This window comes from Macrotis lagotis, chromosome 7 (genome assembly GCF_037893015.1).
Source record: "Macrotis lagotis isolate mMagLag1 chromosome 7, bilby.v1.9.chrom.fasta, whole genome shotgun sequence".
NCBI lineage: Eukaryota > Metazoa > Chordata > Mammalia > Peramelemorphia > Peramelidae > Macrotis > Macrotis lagotis.
The window spans coordinates 99162594-99179603 of NC_133664.1; the positions used below are offsets into that span (position 1 = coordinate 99162594).

Here is a 17010-nt window from a genome sequence, read left to right on the forward strand (position 1 = left end):
AATTAATATAACTATAAAAGTTGAGAATTAGAAATATGAGGCAGTTAGGATAACTATAATACTATTTTGTGCAATAACTATAGTAGAAGAAAAATATAGTGAAGAAGTTAGGGAAGAACATTCATAAAAATAATGTATGAGAAGTCACAGGTAAAGCTATATATTTATTTTCAAATATTTTTGCAAAGAGCTAGATAAAGTAGACTTAGAATGAGTCTTTTTAATTTTTAAATCTTGAATCATAAAGTCCTAAATACAAAGTCAGAGGGCAACTTCATCCAGGGTCAATCCCATAATTTTATAGATGGGGAATATGAATATGTACATAAAATCTTCATTTGTCATCTTTTATAATAATTGCCAATTAGGAAGTATTAAAAAATTTTGCAGAATTTAATGGCCATAAGTACATTAAAAACCCAATATAGAGAAAAGTGCAAAAAAAAATAAAGAGTCCTTTGTTAGCAAATAATTTATGTATTTAAGTGACATCAGTGATGATGTGGGACTAATGCATTTCCATCCAGAAATTTAAATAGCTGCAGCTTGCATTTGTTTTCTTTGACAAATATATAAATAAACAAGGGAATGGTAGTGTAACAAACACAATGTCAATGCTTTGCTGCTGGCCAAATGAACAGCAGTTAGGATCTATCCCACATTCTGGGCAGAAACTATTGAACATAAGGAGTCTCCTGCAGGGTATAACCCTAATATGATTTTAAAAAAAAGGTAACCTGATAAAGGAATTCAAGGTGTCCAAACTTAAGTCTGGGAATTTGAAATACTCAGTATCCATTCATTCATTATTTTAAATATATATATGTATATATTTATACTTGACTATAATCTGGGTGCTATGTGGAAATAAGAAAAATAATATTGATACCAATTTTCTGAGGAAAAATAAATAGTTTGAGCAATCAGGGAATCAAGTAAATGTCATGTCTCATGTTAAGTAGGAATTAGATATAGGGAGGCCAATTTTACCTTTTGAGGGTTTAAGAACAATGGAAAAATTGTTAAAATGACTCAAACTTCTGAGAAATACAAGGAAAAAATTACTAAAAATGGAATGTTCTACCTTGTAAAGCTTCTAACTCTATGTAATTAAAGGACTTTAAAGAGAAACTGGATGACCACTTACAGGAAAGTTCATAAAGACCATTATTTTTCACAATCTTTTGGTGAATTCATCTTGTAATGCTGTGTGTTATCATAGCTATATAGACATGTCTTATTATACCACAGGTCTGTAAAGTAGTTCAAGTTCTGCACTGTAAGAATTTTGTATCTTTACTTTTTAGTTTTTCATCCTGGAACAACATTCAGCACATGAAATGTACTTAATACTTTCTTGTTGAATGAATTAATTACTTTTGGATGAATTTAATAGGGAGAAGGCCTCAATGATTCTAGTGGATTCTACAATCTTCTATTGTATTCTTCATTACTAGTTTAATCTTCCTAAAGCCAAATTTCCAGTTTTACTTTAAAACCCGGAAAGACTTCTCATCACCTAAAGAAATGAAATTGTAATGCTCTATCATGTTTTCAATGCTCTTAGTAATCTTAATAAAGAATCCCTTATAACTTCCTAGCACAAATTCTGTGCTTCATCTTGGATAATCTCCTCCCTATCCCTAGTACATAACATTCTTATTTCTGACATCAATCCTTTGATTAAGCTACACTTTACAGCAGTCCCTCAAGAATGTCTTTCTATCTACCTTCACCAGAGATTCAACTTCTGTTTATGTGTATGTCTGTGTGTGTGTGTGTGTGTGTGTGTGTGTGTGTGTGTGTGTGTGTGAATATAAATGGATCTCTTTTGACAGTCTGGTGAAGCCTCTGAACCCCTTCCAAGAATGTTTTTAAATGCAGAAAATAAAATGTATGGAATTAAAAGCAAACTTATTGCAATGAAATGCAGTTCTGAAAATAGTTTTAACACAATACCATGATATGGTTAATATGGATCTATGTCTAGCATGACTATACATGTAGAGTCTATATTAGATTGATTTCAGTCAGGGGGAAGGGTAGGGAAGTGAAGGAGGGAGAAAAATGTAAAACTCAAAACCTTGCAAAAAATGACTGTTGAAAACTATCATTTGCATGAAGTTAAAAAAATAAATAAAATATTAAAAATAATGAAATAAAGGGAAATCCAAAGGAATATCATGATATCAGAACCAAGAGAACATTGCATACAGTGACAGCAATATTGATTGAAGAATAATTTTGAAAGATCAAGTTGTTCTGAGTACTATAAATACTCAAAGCAATTGCAAAGGACCTTTGAAGAAAGATGCTATCTATCTCCAGAAGACAAAAAAAAATTTTAAATAGAATTATGCATAATATAGTTTTACATGTTTTTATAAATTTGGGTCAAATGGTGGCTTGTTATAGTCCAGGATGGGGAAAAAAAGAAAGTGAGTTCAAAATTTAAAAATATAACAAAATTAATTTTTAAAAATGTTATGGACCTGGGTTAAGAAATATTATATATATATATATATATGTATATATATCATATGAATCCTTTTGTATTGTAGTACATAAAATAAGGATAAGGAAAGAGATGCCATTTTCTGGAATCTCTTTGAGTAGCATCTTTGTTTAGCTAATACTGTGGACTTAATTAGTCAACAAATATTTACTAACTACCAGGCATTATGGTAAATGGCAGGAAAACAAAGAAAGGCAGAAAGTCCCTGGCCACAAGTTATTTATATTACATTATATACAAGATAAACTGTTAATAGAAGAGTAGATAAGAAAGTATTGTTTAGTTGCTAGGTAGATCAGTAAATATATCTTGTATAACTTGATGTTTGAGGAAAGTGTTGAAATAGTCCAGGGATTCTAAACTGGAATGGTAAAATAGGAGAACATTGGAGAAAGTTTAAGCAAAACCTGAAGAGAGAAGATGAATTACAAAGTAATATAGACAAATAATTCAATCTAGCTGGAAAGTAGTTAACTATCTGTAGAGGGGAGTATGGAAAAGGAAACTACTAACCTTTAGTTATTTGGAAAAAATGACTGAACAACAAGAAGGAAATAAGAGTAAGAATACTGGAAAGATAAGAAGTAGTGTTGTTAAGAGATTTCAATGTCAAATTATTGTGAATTTGATCCTTGAAATAAATAGGAACCACTGGAATTTGTTGAGTAGGTAAGATGACATAGTCCTATGCTTTATAAAAATAATTTTGACATCATTGTGAAGATGAATTGGGACAAGGACTTCACTTAGAAAGTTATTGAAATCATCCATACAAGAAGTGATAAGGGTCAGAACTAGGGTGACAGTTATGCAAGAAGAGAATAAAAGGACACTATGAATGATAATTGTTAATGAGAAATGAAGAGTTTCAGCATTTTATTAGATAGTGGAGCAAGTAAGGACAACAAGATTGCCAAGCTGAGTTACTGAGAACACAGTATATCTCTGACAATTTTAATAAAGTTTGGAAAAAAAATGTTTATTTAAACTTTTTTGGACCTTTACTTTGAAAGGCAGTTTTTAATGTAGGGAGGCAATTCAATTCGATGTGACAATATTTATTTAAATAGCTATCATAAAACACATTCCTAGCCTAATTTAACTCTAATCTACTTATGAACAGTAACATCCAATCAAAATAGATTTATTGTTCCTTGAACTCAATGCTCTTCTATTGACTGTAAACTATCAAATTTTTCATTTCATGAATACAATCTTATCTCCACCTTGCAGAAATCTTGATCTTTCAAGACTCAATTCAGGTAGCATTCTTCAAGAAGTCTCCCTGATTACTTTGGAATTAAGTGTTTTCTCTGCCCTTGATTTTTCTTATCTTATATTGTGCATATCTTCAGGTTTCTTAAGGGAAGGGATTTTTCACTTTAATTTTTGTATTCCTAGTATCATGAGGACAGGAAGCCTTTCATAAATGCTTATCAAATCAAATGGAAAACACTTTGCTATATATTGTTGGAGAAAAGAAATAGCATAGACCAACACAGAATTTAAAATTCATTTTCACTTCCTAACCAACCTCTACCATGCTGTTATCCTGACCTCACATCATATCCCCCTTGGATTTCTCCTATGAGATCTTGGCCTCTAATAAGTAAGTTTTTGTCTTATTTTTCCAAGAAGAAGACTTTCATAACACAATTCCCTGGCTATTTCTATACCATAATGACAACTGTGCCTTTCTCTTTGTAAAGGCCCATCTTATTTATTGTCTTCTACAATAAAAAAAAGTGTTTGAGGACAAGAAGTTTCTTGCTTGGTTTTCTATTTTAATAATAAACAACTCTACAGATTTACATTTTTTTAAAGCACTTATCTTGTCATTTGAGAATTGCAAAATCCCTGAAAGTTATTACTACTTTCATTTTGCTCATGAGGAAACTGAGGCTCAGAAAAGTTAAATAATTTGACAGTAGTTATATAACTTGCAAAAGTCTCAGGTAGGATTCAAAAATGAGCCTGTTTTTAGCTTCAAGGTCGGCATTCATAACAGTATATTACAATCCTTAATTTAAGGAGGACAGAACACTAATAGTCTTTCATTCACTTCTTAATTGAATCTCTCTTAGATTTGGGGTTGTCTAGACTTGTAGTCATGACTTTCATCTTGACCTCACATCCAAAATTCATCTCTTTCTGTTAATAATTACATAGTATGCAAATCAATAATAAATATTCATTTTTATTGCTTCATTATGTATGATATCTTTAATCATAACATAGTTTTCCTACTAGTCTCTGTAAATGATATTGATGTTTTCAATTATTTTATTCCAAAAGATTTTGACTCTAGCTGCCTTTAATTAAGATAAAACATTTGCTCAAACACCTTTTTTTTTTATCTAAAATAGTAAGATCCTAGATTAAGAACTAGAGAGGTTCCAAGAGGTCATCCAGACAAATACCATCTTTTACTGATGTCAAAAATGTGGCCAAGAGAAGTTAAACAGCTTGCCCATGGTCAGGCAAGTAGCTTATTGCTAAGTGATGATTCTTTATGTCTTTGAACTTTGGCCCATTTTCTTCTAAGTATCAAATTGTTAGAGTTTGCTTTCTTTTTTGTGATTTATTTCCTTTTTTGCTGATATATTTAGCCTATTAAGATTCAAGGCTAAAATTAAATTTTTTCCTTCTTTTAAATCCTAATTATTCATGTCGCTTCCTGGCAATCAAAAAAAAAGCTTTTTATTGTTGTTACTGTTGCTACTGTTAGTAGCAGTAATTGCTAAATAAAAGCAGTAGTATTCCAATCATATTAATGGAAAACTGTATACATTCAAAGTCACTACTACCTTTGATGCTTTATTAAACCTAGATAATGGTCTTTCCATTTTGCAACATTTCCCCACCTTTAAACACTAATTTATAATTAGAGGTTTCTAAAACTGAAAGTCATTAAATTACCCAATTTTAATTGAAGATAGATGATCACCCTACATCTTTACCTCTACCCATACCAGAGAACTGAGATTTTTTTTTTCTTTTTTGATATGATCTTTGCATCTTGATCATTCCCAAGTATCTTAAAGTGTCATTTAGAACTCATTCTTAAGTTACTACTACCATTATTTGCTTGACTAATCATTAATAGCGAGGTCTGATTTTATTAAATATGATTTCATTTTCCTACCTCTTTTATTTCATTTTTCTAAATGATCTATTTGACCTCTTTTCTTGGTATTAAGTCTAATTCTAAGTTATCATAATATTACTGAAATTTGACTGCTGCTTGGTTGATTACAAGAAAAAGCTTAATGAAGATAATCTCCTTTAGGAGGAAAAACAGTTCAGTGATGATGTAGTAGACATAACCATGAAAATGGATACCATCCATAATATGATATATATTCTGTGTCTTGATAGTATTCTACATGAGGGTAGAGCAGTGGATAGATCACCAGTCTTGGAGTCAGGAGGACTTGAGTTCAAATCCAGTTTAATACATTAGATACTTACTATGTGACTTTGAGTAAGTCATTTAACTGTAATTGTCTCACATCCAGGACCAAATGCAGTCATCCTGATTTATATCTGATCACTGGACTCAGATGACTCTGGAGGAGAAAGTGAGGTTGGTAACTTAGCATAACGCCCCCACACAATCCTATTCCTTGCTTGTCATGGCATCACTTCCCTGTTGTCCTATTCTTCTTCGAGAATGAAGGACAAAATATCATCAGTTTGAAGACAAAAACTGCCTCTCATCTAAACTTTGCATCTCTAAAAACAGTGCCATGTACACTGAAGGTATAAATGTCTTAAATTAATAAATGTTTTAGAAAGGTTTTATGAAGGAGATACACATTGGGTTATCTGGCATTTCTGAAGTCCAATTCAACCCAAAGACATTATGATTTTTTAACAGATAATTTGTTTCGCAAGAAATCTTTCCCTACAGCAAGAAGAAAGAATAAATGTGGGTATACTTTAAAATGAAGCCACTTTTACTCATAAAGATACATTTAGTATAATTTAAAGCATTGTTTAAAGCACAAAGAATAATGGGTTTGGGCAGCTAGGTGGCACAGTGTATAGAGCACTGGCCCTGGAGTCAGGAGTCCAGCCTCAGACACTTACTAATTACCTAGTTGTATGATCTTGGACAAATCACTTAACCTCATTCCCTTGCAAAAACTAAAAAAAAAAAAGAGAAGTAGTTATTGGCACTTTTACACATATTCCCTAATTTTTGTCTCATCAGATTCTTAAGTGTTACTAAAATGTTTTCCTATCTCAAGATGATTTTTAAAGACATGAAAGTAAATGTTTAGAAATATAAAGTAAAATGACAAAATTCATATTCTACCTATTGAAAAACTCCAACTCATGCTTGATATAAAATTTATTTTATGCTAATTCTATTTACAGATGTCATTTATTTCAATATAAATATTAATAAATTATATATTAATTTATAACACTGAGATTCCTAATGTTTAATGTATTCAAAAACACTTGAAAATATGAACACTTATTTTATATTTTACATCTGTTTTTATTTCTGTCTCTAATTCATATATCTTTGGTTAAAAAAATTGCTTATTAAAACCTTTTGAAGAAAATTCTTTTATATTCTGTGGTTTTGCACTCTTACCAAAGAATTTCTAAATGTCAAATTCAATAGCTTTGCCCCTCCTGCCTCATCACCCCCTAGTCTTTATCTTCCTAGATCTAATATTGTTGGTCACCCAACAATGCTCCTTTTTCCTTTAGCTTTGAAGATATCTCCTTTTTGATTTTCTTCTCATCTTGTCAAATGATCACTTTTTGTTCTTTTTTAAATTTACTTTTCATTTTCTTCCCAACTTCAGAATGAGTAATATTCAAGTTTGTACAAATTTACAATCTTACTTAGAATAAGAAATAACACTGAGATTTAAATTCAAGCCCTTTATGTCTAAATCCTCACCTTCATTGAAAATCAAAAGTTATTATTAATGTCTTAAGCATGATTGGAAAGATGTGGTTCCATGAAGGAAAAGAGAAAGAGCATTTTTAGAGAGAACAAAATAAATTGAACTTATAATATACTGTGTTTAAGAACTCCAGATAGTGGAGGAAGAACTAAGATGGCAGAGTGGATGCAGGAATTCCCACAACCTCTCCCCAGATCACTCCAAATCCCTTTAAATAATGACCATAACCAAATTCTTGAGTAATAGAACCCACCGAAAGACTGAGTGAAACAGTTTCCCAGCCCAAGACAATTTGGAATATTTGTGGGAAAGGTCCATTACCCCAGCGTTAGAAAGGGCTTCAGCCCAGCCCAGGTTCCACTGGAGCAAACTGACTCCAGTCAACTAGGAACAGCCTGCAGTACACCTGGGTCCATGACAGCTGCGAATTTCCAAACTTTTCAAACCATGGATTGCCAAGGACAACTGGGAAGGGCAGTGGGAATACTATGTCACAAAATGGATACAGGATCTAGACATAAAAAACAATATTATAAGCAAACTAGGAGATCAAGGAATAATTTACCTGTCAGATCTATGGAAGAGGAAGCAGTTTATGACTAAGGAAGAGATGGAGAACATCATTAGAAACAAACTAGACAATTTTGATTACATTAAATTAAAAAAAGCTTTTGCACGGAGAAAACCTCTATAACCAAGATAAAAAAAAAATGTAGTATATTGGGAAACAATTTTTGCAACTAGTATTTTCTGACAAATGACTCATTTCTAAAATATACAGAAAACTGAGTTAAATTTTTAAAAAAGACAAGTCATGCCCCAATTGACAAATGGTCAAAGGATATGCAAAGGCAATTTACAGATGAGGAAATCAAAGTGATCCATAGTCATAGGAAAAATTGCTCTAAATCTTTACTGATTAGAGAAATGTAAATTAAAGCAGCTCTGAGGTACTATCTTATACCTCTCAGACTGGCCAATATGACAAGAAAGGACAATGATTAATGTTGGAAGGGATGTGGGAAATCTGGGACACTAATACATTGTTGGTAGAGCTGTGAATTCATTCAACCTTTTTGGAGAGCAATTTGGAATTATGTCCAAAAGGCAACAAAAATGTGTACACCCTTTGATCCAGCAATACCACTACTGGGTCTATACCCTGAAGAGATTATGAAAAAGGGTAAAAATATCACTTGTACAAAAATATTCATATCAGCCCTGTTTGTGATGGCAAAGAATTGGAAATTAAGTGAATGTCCTCCAATTGGACATTCTCCATTGAGGAATGGCTTAACAAACTGTGATATATGTATGTGATGGAAAACTATTGTTCTATTAGAAACAAGGAGGGATGAGAATTCAGGGAAGCATGGAAGGATCTGCATGAATTAATGCTGAGCAAGATGAGCAGAAGCAGAGAAACATTGCACACCTGAACAGCAACATGGGGGTGATGGTCAACCTTAATGGACTTGCTCATTCCATCATTGCAACAATCCAGCACAATTTTGTGGTATCTGCGAGGGAGCAAGCCATCTGTATCCAGAGAAAGAATTGTGGAGTTTGATCAAAGACCAAAGACTATTACATTTAATTTTTTTTTAAATTATCTTATTATATCCCTTGTACTTTATGTTTCTTCCTTAAGGATACTTCTCTCTCATCACATTCAACTTAGATTAGTGCACACCATGGAAGCAATGTAAAAACTAACAGACTGCCTTCTGTAGGGAATGAAGGGAGGGAAGCAAAATCAGGGGGAAAATTATAAAATTCAAAGTAATTAAAATTTTAATAAAAGATCCCAAAATGAAAACTCCCAGGAATGTAGCCAAATTCCAGAACTCCCATGTCAAGTAATAAATATTATAGGCAGTCAGGAAGAAATTCAGATACAGTAGCACTACAGTCAAGATTACACAGGATTTAGCAGCATCTAAATTAAGAGCTTTTAGGGCTTGGAAGATGATACCCTGGAAGGCAAATTATCTTGGATTACAGTTGAAAATCAACTAGCCAGCAAAACTGAACATCCTCTTTCAAGGGAAAAGATGGACATTCACTGAAATAGGGGAATTTCAAATTTTCCTGTTGAACGGACCAGAAAGTTTGATCTTCAAATAATGGACTCAAATGAAATACAGAGAGGGTGGACAAGAAGGGCAAATTTTGAGGGTTGATATACAAATTTGCAAGAGATTGAGGACTGAATCAATGGTAAGAAAGTAGAATAAATTTAACCATGGTGAAATTTTGATTTTGTTTAATTTTTTTTTCACTTCTCAGCTATCTAGTCTTATCCCTTTAAATTCCATCTATCTACAAGTCATCTCCTCTTCTCCAATCCACTGCTACTATCCAAAATAAAATCCTTGTTTCTATATATTTTAAATACTAATCACTATATTTAATGTTTATGATTAATGTTTCCACAGTTCATTTATTTTTTTTCTGTAGATCAAAACTTGTCACTCTTGTTTAAAAACATTCAATGCCTCCTCTCATTTTTCTTTACCAAGTTCAATCTCCTTAGCTTTCCTTTCAGGGACTTTTACAATCACCACGTGTGTCTATATTTTTTCAGTTTTATCTCATAATACTTCCATCTATTTACATTCAATTCAATATAAGAGCCCTTTTCTGATGCTGATGTTGATCACACTGTTATCTATAACCCCATCTGCTTTGATTGTTGCATTTTGATCATTCCTTTAATCCAAATCCAAGGTCATCCCCTCCAAAGAACTTTACTTGATCTTTTCTTTACTACAAAAGTATTTTGTTTAAATTCCTCTTGTGTGAGTGTATGTGTGTGTGTGTGTGTGTGTGTGTGTGTGTGTGTGCATTTATGTGCATAATTTGTATTATAGCTACTTGGATATTAAATAGTAAACTCAATAAAAACATAGGTCACATATTTTTTGGCATCTATATTTTTACTATAATTCTTTATATGTAGGGGATTGAATATTTTTGTGTTGATTAATAGTAGAATCAACAAGTCTTGCTTACTAATTTTTACATATATTTTTGATGGGATAAAAGCAACTTGAAATTAGATAGGGTAAATGATTTCACATAGATAGCTCATAGGACAGGAATATAGATCTTTTTTTAACTTTAAGTTCACTGCTCTGTCAAGAAAATAATGTTGCCTTCTCAACAAGATTATGAGATGATAGAGACAGATCTGTATATCTCTAAAGAGATATCAGATTCAATCCTATCATTTGAAAGATGAGTATACTGAGGTCCAAAATATTTAAGCAAATTGACTTCATGTCAGTCATAGCATGTCAGTAGCAGGTCATAATATGAACTCAGGGCTCTTAAATCTAAATCCCAAATTCTTTCTACTACACTGTGCTAAGGAAAGCAATAATCAATTTCCCTAAATGATGTTCACTGGATTTATTCTTCAGATGGTCATTCAACCTTTTAATATATGAACTTGTAGTAATTTATGGCAATTACTTTTTTACTTCATCTTTTCTAGTGTTTTAGTAAGGTATCTAGTGATGTTTTTTTGTGGCCACTCTTTATTACTCACTTATCCTTTTTAAAAAACCTAACACACATACACATACACACACACACACACACACACACACACAGAAATATGTTATTCCATTTCAATTCCATTATTCAAGTTGCTGATGCAAAACAAAAATTGAACTATACTGATATATACATATATATATATATATGTATATATACATATATATGACCAATAATAGTATCTCTGAAGATTATCAGGAAATTATTGTTCTTTTTTCATCAATTTTTTCATGAACCAATGGTAGACCTGTTAAAATTTCATGTATAGTATTTGCTTACAACATCAGAAAAAAACATCTAAAAGTCATTTGTGATTATAGATACATGATAAACTGAATGTCTCTTCTGTCTACAGAACCTATAGCATATCAGAGATTTAGATAAGGAGAGGGATATTAGCAGATTAGAGTTTGTTCCTGACAGGGGAAAACTGGCAAAAGAATCTACTTAAGAAACTGTGGATAGCAAAGATTCTCATATTAGATACATTTCTTTTTCTAAGTCTTCTAGACTATTTCTACTTTAACAATGAACATTTTCAAGATTAATTACAATTATGTATATATATATATATATACATATATATATGTATATATATATATATATATTGAATCTTTGAATATCACTCCAACAACTGTAAAATGTTTCTCTCTTTTATTTTTGTAACATTTATAAAAATAATGCTACACCTGGATTGAGGAGGAACTGACCTCAAATCCTGCCTTTGAAACTTAGTAGATGTAAGAGAATGGTCAAATCTTTTAACTTTCCTGAACTTCTGTCAAATGAGGACAATTACACTTAGAGTGTCTTTTTCACTTCCAAAGTATACAGAATAATATATCACTAAATGAAGTAGATAACAGGTTTATTTCTAGTCTACACCTAGTTTATACACATAGATTAAAAAAAGAAAAAATGCTATTCTTATGCATTAAGTACAGTAATTTAATTAAGAATGAAAGGACTGAATATAATTGATGTAATCTTACATTGCAGGTGATATATTCAATTTGTTTTATGTGTGACCTTTTAAGATGCTCAATATACAAATAATAACTGAATTAATACCTTGATTGGTCTGATTTTTAATCAGTAAAGGGGCAGATACCATCAAACCAATCATTTGAAAAATCCAATTCTTTTTCCTTAGCATGATAGATTTACATCATATAAGAATATTTGAGATGATCAAGCATTTTTTCCTTTGGAATGTGAGAAAATTAAGGCCCAGAGTAGTGAAGTAAGAAGTAGGAAGTAGTAATCTAATCAACCATTTCAAACTCAGGTCCTGTGATTTCCAATACTTTTCTGTCCCTTTACTACATATTCTGAATGGTCACCCACTTGATTAGTCAGTAATTATACAGCAAATAGATGCCTGTCTAATCCTATAAAACTGGTCATGGTAAGTATTTACTCTTCAGAGACTTAAAAGAGAGTCAAAACTAACATTCTTGCTGATATGGAAGGATGCAAAATGAATTTGGTAAAAGAAGAAATATGTCAGATTTGCTCAAGGATTTTGCTCTTCATTTGCCTCTTGGTGAATAAGTGAATCAATGGAATCATTTATCCAACTGCATATCAATGCTAGAAAATTCCTTTTCATCTCTACAAACCACTTTCCAGGCATTGTATTCTCACATAAAAGCTTCGTAATTGTATCGTGAGGGATGGGAAGTCACCACAAAAAGTCCTTGATCATTTCTGTAAGATTTATCTTTACTATTCAGAGGAATGTTTTTGAACTATATGATGAAACAAGTCAGGCTCCCCCCCCCCCCAAGCCAAGTGCTAGACTTTCTGTGATTTCCTTTCATCTTTAAATAGCATTTATCTTTACTTCTTTATCATATTGTGAGAACAGATTTTATTTGGGGATATGCATATCAACAGAGATCATAGACATAAATAATGAGCTCTGAATAAGAAAATATGGCAGCTCAGTTTCTTAAGGAAAAGACATTTTAAATATAAAGGTGTTCTATAAATGGGATAGATTTAAACATTTGAGCTTCTTTAAGTTAGGCAAAAAATCATCTCCATAAATGGAAATGAATGAATTTAGGACTATAAAATGCACTAGTATCAATCTCCAAAGGCTGTCTGCGTTTTTTGAATAATAGAATAATGTCAAATTCTTTAGTGGCACTGTGCTATTTAGACCAGCCTATATGCAAATATATTCAAAAAACTAACTTAAATAACAAGGAGATTTTTTTAAAACGAGATTCAACAAAACAAAAAAATCCCCCCCCCCAAAGAACTATTTTTTGATAATTTGGAGAAACAGGCTCATTTTCAAAAATGACATTTTAAATTATTATTAATTATAGATCCTGGTATGTGCTACTATGGTACAATAGCTAGGTTGCTTTAGGAAGAGACACCTTTAGATAGGTGCAACATTTAGGCAGAGAAAAATTTTAAAAAATCACAAAATGCCTGAATATCAAGGATCTAAGAAAATATCAAACCCATTTCTGATAAAAAATTTCCTTTGTCATCCAGTGATCATCCAGCAACTTTTAAAACTTCTTTAGTGATACAAGTCATAAGGAAGTTTACTGTAATTTTGAACATCTGTAATTTTAAGGAAGTTTATCTCGTCAAAATTTCCCCTCTCTTCAACCAATACCCCCTAGTTATATTTTTGACACTTAGGTATACCTAGAACCAATCCTTCTTTTATACTATGATCCTACTAAAATCAAAAGATAGCTATCATTTCTCCCCAAGATTTTATCATCTTCAGTCAAAGAACTCTTAGGTAATTAACTGGTTTTTAAATGGAAAGCAGTTAAACATCCTATTTACCTTTCTCTTGACATTATATCAGTGTCCTTCCTGAAATGAAATACTTTACATGTAATCTAATCAGGGATTGAATAGCATAACTATTATTTTCCTTGTTCTTCATATTATAACTCTTAGTAGAGGTAAATATGGAATAAAAGAAAGGGATGATATATGGACCTATTTATACATTCTGCTTCTTTCACATCAATAAGGCAATTCTGATTTAATTCTATCAAGTACCACCAATTGTACTAGCCCAAATTTGACATAAGGTAATTTGCTGGGGCAGATTTGAAAAGAATAAAAAGGAAAACCTTATAGACCACTAAAGAATTAACAAAAATTGTTTATTTAACAATGCACAAAGGGAAGAAACTCCTGTATTTAGAAAAGAAACCTTTTTGATTCTGATGGTTGCAACTTGTCTGTCTCCTTATTTACCATTACCAGGTTTAATACTCATCAGAAATATGGTTAACATTCAAACATGATTCCTCATATATTATCTTTTCTGATTCGTCACATACCATCTTTTCTACTTAGGATCCCAGGAAGCTTATCATGAACAGGACAGGATTTTTGAAAAAAATGATGCTTAAACTTTGTAACAAAACTTGGAAAACCAAAACCAAAGCCAAAGTCAAAACCTAGTCCAGATATTGAGGTAAGTGCCCAAGTTGATATTTTCCCTACTACATCAATTTAATAAATATTCAAATATTTTATGCACCTGAGAAAGCAATAGATGGAATACATATATCTTTCATTTTTCAAGTCTGAATAGATGATGATAACTGATCAAATAAAACTAATAATTAATTTAATAGAGGCAGCTAGGTGGTATAGTGAATAAAGAGCCAGGCTTGAAATGAGAAGATCTGAGTTCAATTCCTCCTCAAATACTGACTAGCTATGTGACCCTAGACATGTCATTTAACCCTTGCCTCAATTTTCTCATCTGGAAAAATGAGATAGAAAAGAAAATCTTTTTCAATTAACATGAAAAGTTGAGCACAGAGGAAATGGATGAGCAACAATAAATTCAAAACATTGATGAATTCATAGTACTTTCTGACATGATGTATTATTTGAAAGTAGTAGTAGTATGATATGTAGATATGGATTCATTACTTTTTTTGTATTAAAATGTGTTTTCATACTCAAAAAAGTCGAGTACAAATAAACAACTAATCTTGACATTCTATTGGGATTAATATATAAATTATAAAATCATTAATTCAAAGTAAGAAGGGAATTAAAGGTCATTTAAGTGTAGAGAAATTAAAGGATTTTCACAAGGGTTAGACAGACAATGAGAGAGAGACAGAGACAGAGACAGAGAAGAAGGAGATAGAGAGAAAGACACACACACAGACAGAGAAAAGAGACAGAGACAGAGACAGACAGAGAACACAGAGAGAGAGATACAGAGACAGGACAGACAGACAAATGGGAGACATAGAAACAGATAGACAAACTGACAGAGAATGAACAAGGCTAAATGTCAGATATGTTAAATATCTGTAGTATGGAAGGAAAATGTATAGCACTAATTCACATACCTTAACCATATAATAAGTTACAAACCCAAATAAATAGAATGAATTGGAACAGATCTCACATATAATTCAGTTGATATGCCTTGTTTTATAGCTGAGGAAGCTGAGATCTATAGAAATTCATTTGTCCAAGGTTAAACTAATAGAAAATTAGTAAAGGTGGATTCAAAATTATACCCTTGAATTCATAGCCCTTACTCATTGCACTATATCAAAGTTACCTTTCTATCATGTTAAGTCAGTATCTATAACTATAAATAGTCTTTCTAAAGGGTAGATGCAGCTTGATTAATGAACAGATAAGACTGCTGGCCTCAGTCAAGAAGACCTCAATTCAAATTTAATCTCTTTGACATCCTACCTATTTTTATTGACAAGATCCTTTATTTAATATGTGTTAAAAGTAACTCCTTTGGATATGTTAGTTATCCGGGTTGTAATATTCTTCATCATATCTATCTATGGGTTGACAAAGAATTTTACCAGGGCTATCTTATTTTATTCTCACAGCTGTCCTATGTAGTGTACTATTATTATTTTCATTATACAAGCTAGAAAATGAGGCAGATGAAAATTATTTGACCTGCCAAGAGACAGAAAGCAAATAAGTTTCTGAGGAAAAAGTTTTACCCAATTATTTCTGAATCCAAGTTCACAGTTCTATTTTGAAAATACATCAGGAGCTAAATTCCCATATTCACATTCATATAATTTTCATAAAATGCCATAGAGTTAATGTGGAAAATTAGCTAATTTTTTTTTAGGTTTTTGCTAGGCAAACGGAGTTAAGTGGCCCAAGGCCACACAGCTAGGTAATTATTAAGTGTCTGAGACCTGATTTGAACCCAGGTACTCCTGACTCCAGGGCCAGTGCTTTATCCACTGTGCCACCTAGCCATCCTTGAAAATTAGCTAATGTTAATGTAATTTAAACGAGACAAAATCACTTGGAAACATACTTTGTCTTCTAGTTCTTTGTGGAAGTAGCTGAGAAACTACCTGTATCTGAAAATTAAGAGGTAACTGGAGGCCAAACCTCAGAATCATACAAAATTATTTCTGCTATTTGACCCATGTATAAAAGGGATGTAATTCAAGAATCTTTTAATGTTTAACTTGTTTTTACAATTTGATACAATTGAGATAATATGTTTCTAAGGAAAATTGAGAAAGGATAAATTAAAAATATAAAGGGAAACACCAATAATGCTGTGGTTGTGAAGAAATACACATCCCTGATCATGCTCTTCAAAAATGTTCTATAACCATCTATTAATTGTTAAATAAAATTTAAACTTTTCTATCTATTCTTAAAATCTCTTTTCTCTTAGGTTCTAATCTAGCTTTAACAAATTTACCTCTCACTATTTGCTTGATCTAAATGGGAACAAACTTAAAGACTTAGTTTTTTTTTCCAACTCTGCACTGTGCTCTCATCTCCACACCTTTGCTCACACTCTTGATCTAGGTGGAATTCCCTTTCCCACTGGAACTTTAGAATTAATGTCTATTTGTCTTTACAGAATAAATATCATGCACTCCACTAACCTTCCCTATTCTCCAATTAGGTAATGATCTCTCCATTCTTTACACTAATATAGCATTTGTATTTTCTATTACTGTATTTTTCTGTTATATTTTA

At 31.7% G+C, this 17010-nt stretch overlaps 1 protein-coding gene across 1 annotated transcript in view; it reads right to left on the bottom strand.

Annotated features, from left to right (window-relative positions):
* Positions 1 to 17010, bottom strand: part of CNTNAP2 (contactin associated protein 2) — a 2968630-nt gene that overhangs the window by 1618945 nt on the left and 1332675 nt on the right. The gene's annotated exons all lie outside the window — the stretch shown is intronic.